This window comes from Notamacropus eugenii, chromosome 2, assembly GCF_028372415.1.
Source record: "Notamacropus eugenii isolate mMacEug1 chromosome 2, mMacEug1.pri_v2, whole genome shotgun sequence".
Taxonomy (NCBI): domain Eukaryota; kingdom Metazoa; phylum Chordata; class Mammalia; order Diprotodontia; family Macropodidae; genus Notamacropus; species Notamacropus eugenii.
Window position 1 is genome coordinate 103,586,924 of NC_092873.1, and position 7,877 is coordinate 103,594,800.

Sequence of the window (7,877 nt, forward strand, 5' to 3'; positions counted from 1 at the left end):
ATGTCACAAGATAGTAAAGGTCAGAGGCTAGACACACACACACACACACACACACACACACACACTACACTAGTATGTGACTGGATATGTAGGGAGAGTGAAGATAACATTGAAGTTTCAGCTGTGGGTGACTGGAAGGATGTTTATGCCCTCATTAAGAACAGTGTATTGCGACTGCAGTGGGTGCAAAGTAGTTCTGTGCTGGTCCCTGCCTCCCCTTCCCTGTCCCCACCTCAGCCTGGTTGCTGCTGCAACAACATTGCTTGGGGCTGTTGGGATACGCCCCCACCATGGAAGAGATAGGCAAGAAGTTCCCGATGTCAGCCATCCTGCTTCATCACTGTCATTTCTCTGCAATCATCTTAAACTGGAGAAATTTTACCTCCCTAAAGGAGACATCACATGCTATTACATCCTCACTCGGCATTTTATTCTCCACCAGAAAGGCTGTTGGCATATTTAGGGGAGGATGGAAGACAACCCAAGAATAGGATCTTTATGCGGGGTACTTTGCCTGTCAACTTTCACAGCAAATTGTCTTTGCAGCAGCGTGTACAGTTTAAAGCTTCCTATCTCCCCAGGTTCAATGGTGTTGTTTTGTTTTTTGGGGGGCAGTGTCCCTTTCCAGTTCCATCCAGAAAGTGAGGAGGACATGTTCATGGTTACTACTCAGGGAAAGGAGGAGGAGGAGACTGAGCAGCTGAACCAGGAGCTGCACCAACACAACCAGGAGCTGAGAGGCACCTATGTTAGTCTCCAGAAACAGATAGACATACAGGGTGAACTCCAAAGGGCACAGCAACTGCAGGGGAGAGTAGAGTCTCTGACAGATATTATTGATTAGCAGAGGATCAGTGAACTGAATGAAGAGAATGAGGGTCTGAAAGGACAGAAAGGTTGTTGGGAGACAGAACCAGTTCGGCCTAAATTGCAGAAGCAGAACGTATTCTCAGAAAATGGGCAGCAGGCTGAAGACCAGCCTTGATCACCTTGATCAATTTCAGGCACAGATTTCAGTTCTGGATTAGCAAGAATGATGGATACTTACAATTCTGTTCTTTCTTGATTGCTGAAGAAAAATAAAGTCACCTAGTAAAAAAAAATAGTGGATATGGGGGAAATGTCTATGAGATATGAGAAATGGTATGTTGAAAACAAGTCTGGAAAACACTGGATGATAAAACTAGGAGACCTGTATAAAATAAAATAACAAGAGGAAATACTAAGAAGTCATTAGGAAAAGCACCTAGCAGGATACACCAGGGCCAAGGCTACCCGTGATATTATCTTCCATAGGCTGAGAAGTTCATATTAGAGGATACTACATTAGTCTCAGGGGGCATTAATAAAGGCCTCTCCTGTAGTAGAAAATTAAGAATAGAAACAAAGAAGAAACATGAGAGATACCCTAGAGATGCATTTAGCAGCACCTAGGAAATGGTCATGGGAGAGGAAAGCTTAGAGATAACAGCAGGATTTCCACAGGAGAGACTGAATGAATGGAGATGGCTTTGATGAAGACCGTGAAATCACAAGTTACGTTTTCACGTCAAAAAAAAAAAAAATAGCTGAGAGCATCTTGTGAGTCAGGCACTCTGCTAATCTGGGGGAATATATAGAAAGACAGAAAACATTCCATCCTCTTGAGATCAGGGTGCCAGGGAGAAAACAGCATGCTCAGTTCAAACAAATTGAAGCTAACCTCAGATCGAATGTACTGACATGAAGGGGAACTTGGAAGGGCTTCTTGCAGAAGGTAGGACTTTGGCTGAGACTTGAAAGATGTTAGGGAAGTTAAGAGAAGAATGTGCTCCAGGAGTGGGGTTCAGCCTGTGTAAATACTGGGTGTTGGGGATGGAGTGTTAGGGGTCAAACAGTACTTCCAGTCATTAAGGTATAAGAAGACTGGAAAGGTATGAAGCAGACAATTTATGGAGGGCTTTAAGAGCCAAACAAAGGATTTTATATTTGATCCTAAAGACAATAAGGAGCCGATGGTGAGTGGAATCATCTTTGAAGATGTTTCTGTACATTTTGTACATTGTTTGTGTTTTGACCCCAGAGTGGGATTCCCTGCCTGCCATGGTAATCAGGCCAGGGTTGGGGAGACAGCCAATTTTTAGGGCACCTTTTCTAATCCCCTTCCTCACACCAGGAGGTGAGCAGTGTGATCCTTAAAAGGCTGCTCAGACACCTTGGGGGCTGTGGAGTTCCACTGCTGCTTCCAGTGACCCTATGCCCTGGGATGTCTGTGTTCAGGGTTGAGACTACAGCTCCTAGTGTATCCGCACCTGCTGCTTCATCACTTGCCTGTTGCCACAGGACTTTGAGGTATAATAGTATAATGTTATGGATGATGTCTTTTGATTCATGCATAAATTGGATTTAAGTGAGGCAGAGTTGCACGAAGTCATCAGCCTCACTACTCCTCCACAGTCATCACAGTCCAGTGGCAGGACAGAATCAAGGCAACTATTGATGGCTCAGGATGCAGTGAATGACTTAGTGTCTTCGGTGTCTAACCAAGCACTAAGCCCTCCACATCTCTTGCTTCAGCTGCCTTCATGGCCATTGGAATAAGTTGTTCTCATCCACCCATTCCACCAGGGGAAGTCTTCAAATGGTTGGGTTAGACATCCCCCTAACTCACCAATGGGTTTGAGACCCCTTGGTTACCCTCAACCTGGTTTGGTCCATCAGCTGAAACGGGAGTATGGCTGCTTTGCATGCTGCAGCTTTTTGGAGTCACAGGTGAGAGGTGGTTGGAACAAGGGGGCACCAAAGGAGGAAAACAGCCCTGAAAAGGGCTTATTAGCCATCACATCAAAGGTACTAGCCTTCCTTGAACACACCTGTTGATTGAATTGAAGGGCGACCTAAACTTGTTTTAGGAAGGTCAACTTGATAGCTGAGTAGAGGATGGGGAGAGATGGGGCCTGGAGACTAGGCAGCAAAGAAGAGAAGGTTTGGGGAGAAATATGGGAAGCCTATTTAGGTTTGGGGAGAAATATGGTAATCCCATTTTGGGACAAGTCGAGTTTGAAGTGGTGAGAAATCCAGCTATTGATAATCTGTAGGAACTGGGTTCTTAACCTCTTGTGTCCAGAATCCTTTTGGCAACCTGCTGAAGCCTATGAACTCAGTTAGACAGAAATATCTCTTTTTTGAGCTTGTGCAGGAGGTTACTGTTGCTGAAATAAATCTACCATAACATAACATAGATATGATAGAGGTTAAAAACTCAGGTCTTCTGCTCAAGCACAACTTCAGGATTAAAATAAAAAGCCTTGAAAAAGGTTAGAGTTTATGATTAAGTCTTTGTAGAGAAAATCATGTCAAATAGACAAAGAAATACATTCTTTTACATGTTGCAATCTCATTTTCTTTTAGGTAATAAAATGTTTTTTTAAAGATCAGTTCCTAATCCTACTATTCCTTCAATGCCATAAAATTTGAACAAATGTGAACAGGAACATAATCTCATACAGCTCCCAAGGAAATGTAAACAGTTAAACACTTAACAGTTAAATAGACTCAGTAGGTAAAGTAAGTCAGATTACAGAATAAACACTGAGTTTGCCAAATCCTGCAGTTATAAAACATATAATGCTTCATGTTAAAGAAGTCACAGTAGGCTAATTGAGAGGAAACAATTTATATGTCATTAAGCCTCAGTGTTAGGGAAATTCTTCCACAAATAAAATCTTAATGGTCAGAGGTTGTATTCTTTTCTTTTTCTCATTTGAATTCTTATCTTGGAAATGTCAAAGGTCTTCCTCTGATTCAGGGACTCTTTTTTGTTTTTTTGATACAAAAATTGGCTTCCAAGCCAATTTTGATACAAAAAGTTCAGTGATGTGCCCATGGTCACACATCCAGTATCAAATATCTGAGGCCAGATTTGAACTCTGTCTTCCTGACTCCAGGGTGGGTGCCCTGTTCACTATTTGTTTTTTTAAGCCAGTTGAGGTTAACAGGAAATAGGTTTCAGGAGACACACGATGTTCAGAAGAAAAGCCAAAATAAAATATAATTTAAAAAATTGAAACTTTCCCATCACTATTTGCTTTGCTTTCATCATAGGAGGGTCTACAATACCTCAAAGATTAAAGAATCACATATTTTATTAGGCAACCACAAATACTAGGAAACATTAATAATGACTTATATTAAATAAAATGAAATTTCCTCAATACAGATAGTCCCTTATAACCCACTCCAAATATCCATTAGTAAGTTTGCTTCTTCTTGGTTCTTAGCTGCATCATGTACCATCACATCCTGGGAAACATTTTCTCTTGGGAATTCTGGAATAGGCCTTATTTCTAGGACAGTTCTGGACAGGGCTCCTTCTAGTAGATTTGCTTCCCTGGCTCCAGGTTACTTGCAGAGTTCCTAGATAATGCTGCTAAAACCTGCTAGTGATAAGACCTCATACAATTTAGTAAGGCCTAATTGAACCTCTTTCATTTGTTCTTCCAGTAACTAGTTAATTTGGCGAAAACCAGCTCTTGTCTTATGGAGTTAACCTTATTAATAACAGAACTATAAGAACATCCAATTAAGAAACCATAATTCATCTGAGAGTGCAGAGAATTTCAGGTTTTACATACCACTTCCCTTTTCTATCTTTATCTGCCCTCTGTCCCTGATACAATTAATACCATCTACAGGATGAATGAAATATTAAAAGGATCCATGAAGTCTTGATTTGTAAAATGAATCTTTCTGTCTCTTAATATTTTCAGAGAAAGACTTTAAAGTGGGGGTGAGGGGTGGGGAGTGATTTGTTATTAATGCAATTTTATATGTACAATCCACAATTAATTTTTCAGAACTTACACTACCAAAACATAATTAAAGTCTGTTTATCCTAATGGTGAATGAAAGCAAAAAAATGCTTTTACAACAAAAAATTCATCTATGTGTATTTGATTGAACCTTAAGGGTGATCAGTGCTTTACTTGTTCAATCTTGTTCTTAATTGTAATTAATTATCTTCAGGATAAAAGAAAAAAATTAAAAGTATATCATCCAGAAACATTATATTTACTTGTACTTTTGTCATTGTTACTGATAGAAATGCTTGGAAGCCAATTGTATCCACATACTTTCAATTTCTTTTTAAGAAAAGAGTCTTGTTGATTTTCTCAAAATAAAGTTGGTATGAAACTTAAACTTTTACATTTTTATCACATCAAATCTTTGTCCCATTTCCCCTTTTAGAATGTAAGTATGTATAAGTCATTATATCACCTAGAAAAGAGAAGGTACTGTTCAGACTTGGTGTCCCATATGAATGCATAATCATTAACAAGCAGATAGATGGCAAATCAAAGAACTCATTTACCCAGTTATTTAAAATAGGAACTTGAAACAAATAGTATCCCCAAATTTAGAATAGGAATGTTAAAAAAACCATTAAGGTCTTTCATACTTTCATCCTATTAAAGTAACCTAGAGATGTTTGGGTGTTGCAACAAAATTATATTATAAATATTTTGAAGTTTACCTTTCATGGTTACTGACATTTGCCGTGAGATGAAGAATTAGAGATACAGTTGTAACAATACCAAGGCTGCCTCATCAAGGGCACAGACTAATGTGTCACAGGTGGAACAGGACAAAGAGGACATAAGTCTTGGTGACTTTACTGCCAGAACGAAGTAGACCATAAGACATGGCCTGGAGTCCTTGAGAGGAATGGAGCCTGGAATGGTAACAGCCATGGCCACTTACTGCTATAGACTTTGGCATGACAGACCTCACCAACAGCCCTGGTTTCCATTTACGTAAGTGCCGTAAAACTTTGCGGATGGAGTGTCCGGCTGGAGCCGGGGCTGGAGCCGGAGCTGGGTGGGACCGGGGGCGCTCGGTGAGACGGGTGCGGGCCAGGTCGCCGAGGCCTGAGGGTAGGGGAGGAGGGCGCGAGCCGCTGGCGTGTGGAGGCGTGAGCCCTGCCCCCTGCCCTCCAGCCCCGCTCCCTCTCCCTACCTCCTGGGTCGGGGGCAGCCTCGCGGCTCCCTCCTCCCCGCCTCCCCCGCCCTTTCTCCTTCCCGGCCGGGGCAGCCCCCTCAGCCGCCGCCGCCACGGTCCCGCTGGAGGTGAACACCCGCACCACTGAGGAGAAGCTCGCGCTCAAGGTCGAGAACGTGGCCGCCAGAAACAAACCAGAGGCGGTAGAAGTAACATTTGCAGACTTTGATGGAGTCCTTTATCATACTTCAAATCCCAAGGGGACAAAACAAAAGTGATGGTGAGTATTCCTTTGAAATTCTACAAGGAACTGCAAGCACATGGAGCTGAGGAGTTGCTGAAGAGGGTGTATGGAAGTTTCTTGGTAAACCAGAAGCAGGATACAATGTCTCTTTGCTGTATGACCTCGAGAACCTACCTGCTTCAAAGGACTCCACCGCGCATCAGGCTGGAGTGTTGACACGAAACGGTTTTGCCTCCGTCTTTGAGAAATACTTCAGATTCCAGGAAGAGGGAAAGGAGGGCGAGAACAGGGTAGAAATCCATTACAGAGATGATGAGACCATGTACGTTGAGTCCAGGAAGGATCGAGTCACCGTTGTCTTTAGCACAATATTTAAGGACGATGACGATGTGGTGACTGGAAAGGTGTTCATGCTGGAGTTCAAAGAAGGACGCAGGGCTCGCCACACAGCTCCACAGGTCCTCTTCAGCCACAGGGAACCAACCTCCTTTAGAACTGAAAGACACAGATGCCACTGTGGGCGACAAAATTGTCTATATCAGTTTTGTGCTGTTCCCCCGCCATGCCAATCCTAATGCCAGAGACAGCACCATTAACTTGATTCACACAATCCGGGATTACCTGCACTATCACATCAAATGCTCTAAGGCTTATATTCACACAAGAATGCGGGCAAAAACATCTGACTTCCTCAAGGTGCTGAATCGTGCACTCCCAGATGCAGAAAAAAAGAAATGAAAACAATCACAGGGAAGACATTTTCATCCCGCTAAACTCGTGGGAACAGAAGGAGTAGGAGATTGACAACAGAAGGCTGGAGCACTTGCTACCGAATAATCGTAGCTTTTAATATTGCACCTCTCTAGATTCTAAAGCAATTTTCCCATTTTGATTCTATTTTGTACACGTTTGGAAAATAATCTGCAGAATCGAGCTGTGCTTGCAAGGACTTCATAGTTCCCAAGAATTAAAAAAAAAAAAAAAAGAATTCCACTTTGATCAATTTAATTCTTTTTCTTTATCTCTTCCTCACCACCACCACCTCCCTCCCTTCTATCTCACCCTCTTTCCAAGCTGTTTCACTTTGCAATAAGTTACTGGTAATAAGTTGCAGGAAATACAATATTAACTTATTTTTCTCCTAAAAAAAAAACCAAAACTTTGTGGATGAATCCTTGCTGTAAACATTGGTATTTAATAGACTATGTCATTGTAAGGAGAAGAGACAGACAGGATGTGAGAGTGACAAAGGTGATGTGTGGTACAGAGTGTTGGACTGATCACATACTTATCTTCTCCAAGCTACACATTCACATTCAACGAAAGTTGTGACTCCAAGGTGAGATGAAGACTAGCAAGCTCAATGTCAACAGATGAGAGCACTTCTCTGTGTGTGACCATTTTATTGCCAACTTGGAAGGAAAGTTGAGCTGACACATGGTTAGCAATGGTGGAACAGAAAAGGAGTGGGCAGCTTTCAGAGATTTGTGTACTGCACTGCATTTACTTATCTGGGCCAGAAAAACGCAAACATCAAGAATGGTTTGCCAAAAATGATGAAAAAATTCATAAGCTACAAAAAGAAAAGTCAGAGCTCCATAAGGTTTACCAGCAGCATACTTCATCCATCTCTGAGAAGGTAGCGTTTAATTCCATT

The 7,877-nt window shown here is 41.9% G+C and overlaps 2 pseudogenes; both read left to right on the forward strand.

The window, feature by feature from the left end:
- Positions 1-290: 290 nt before the first annotated feature.
- Positions 291-1,028, forward strand: LOC140522779 (calcium-binding and coiled-coil domain-containing protein 2 pseudogene; annotated as a pseudogene).
- Positions 1,029-5,955: 4,927 nt separating this feature from the next.
- Positions 5,956-7,321, forward strand: LOC140526148 (actin-related protein 2/3 complex subunit 2 pseudogene; annotated as a pseudogene).
- The last annotated feature ends 556 nt before the right edge of the window (positions 7,322-7,877 follow it).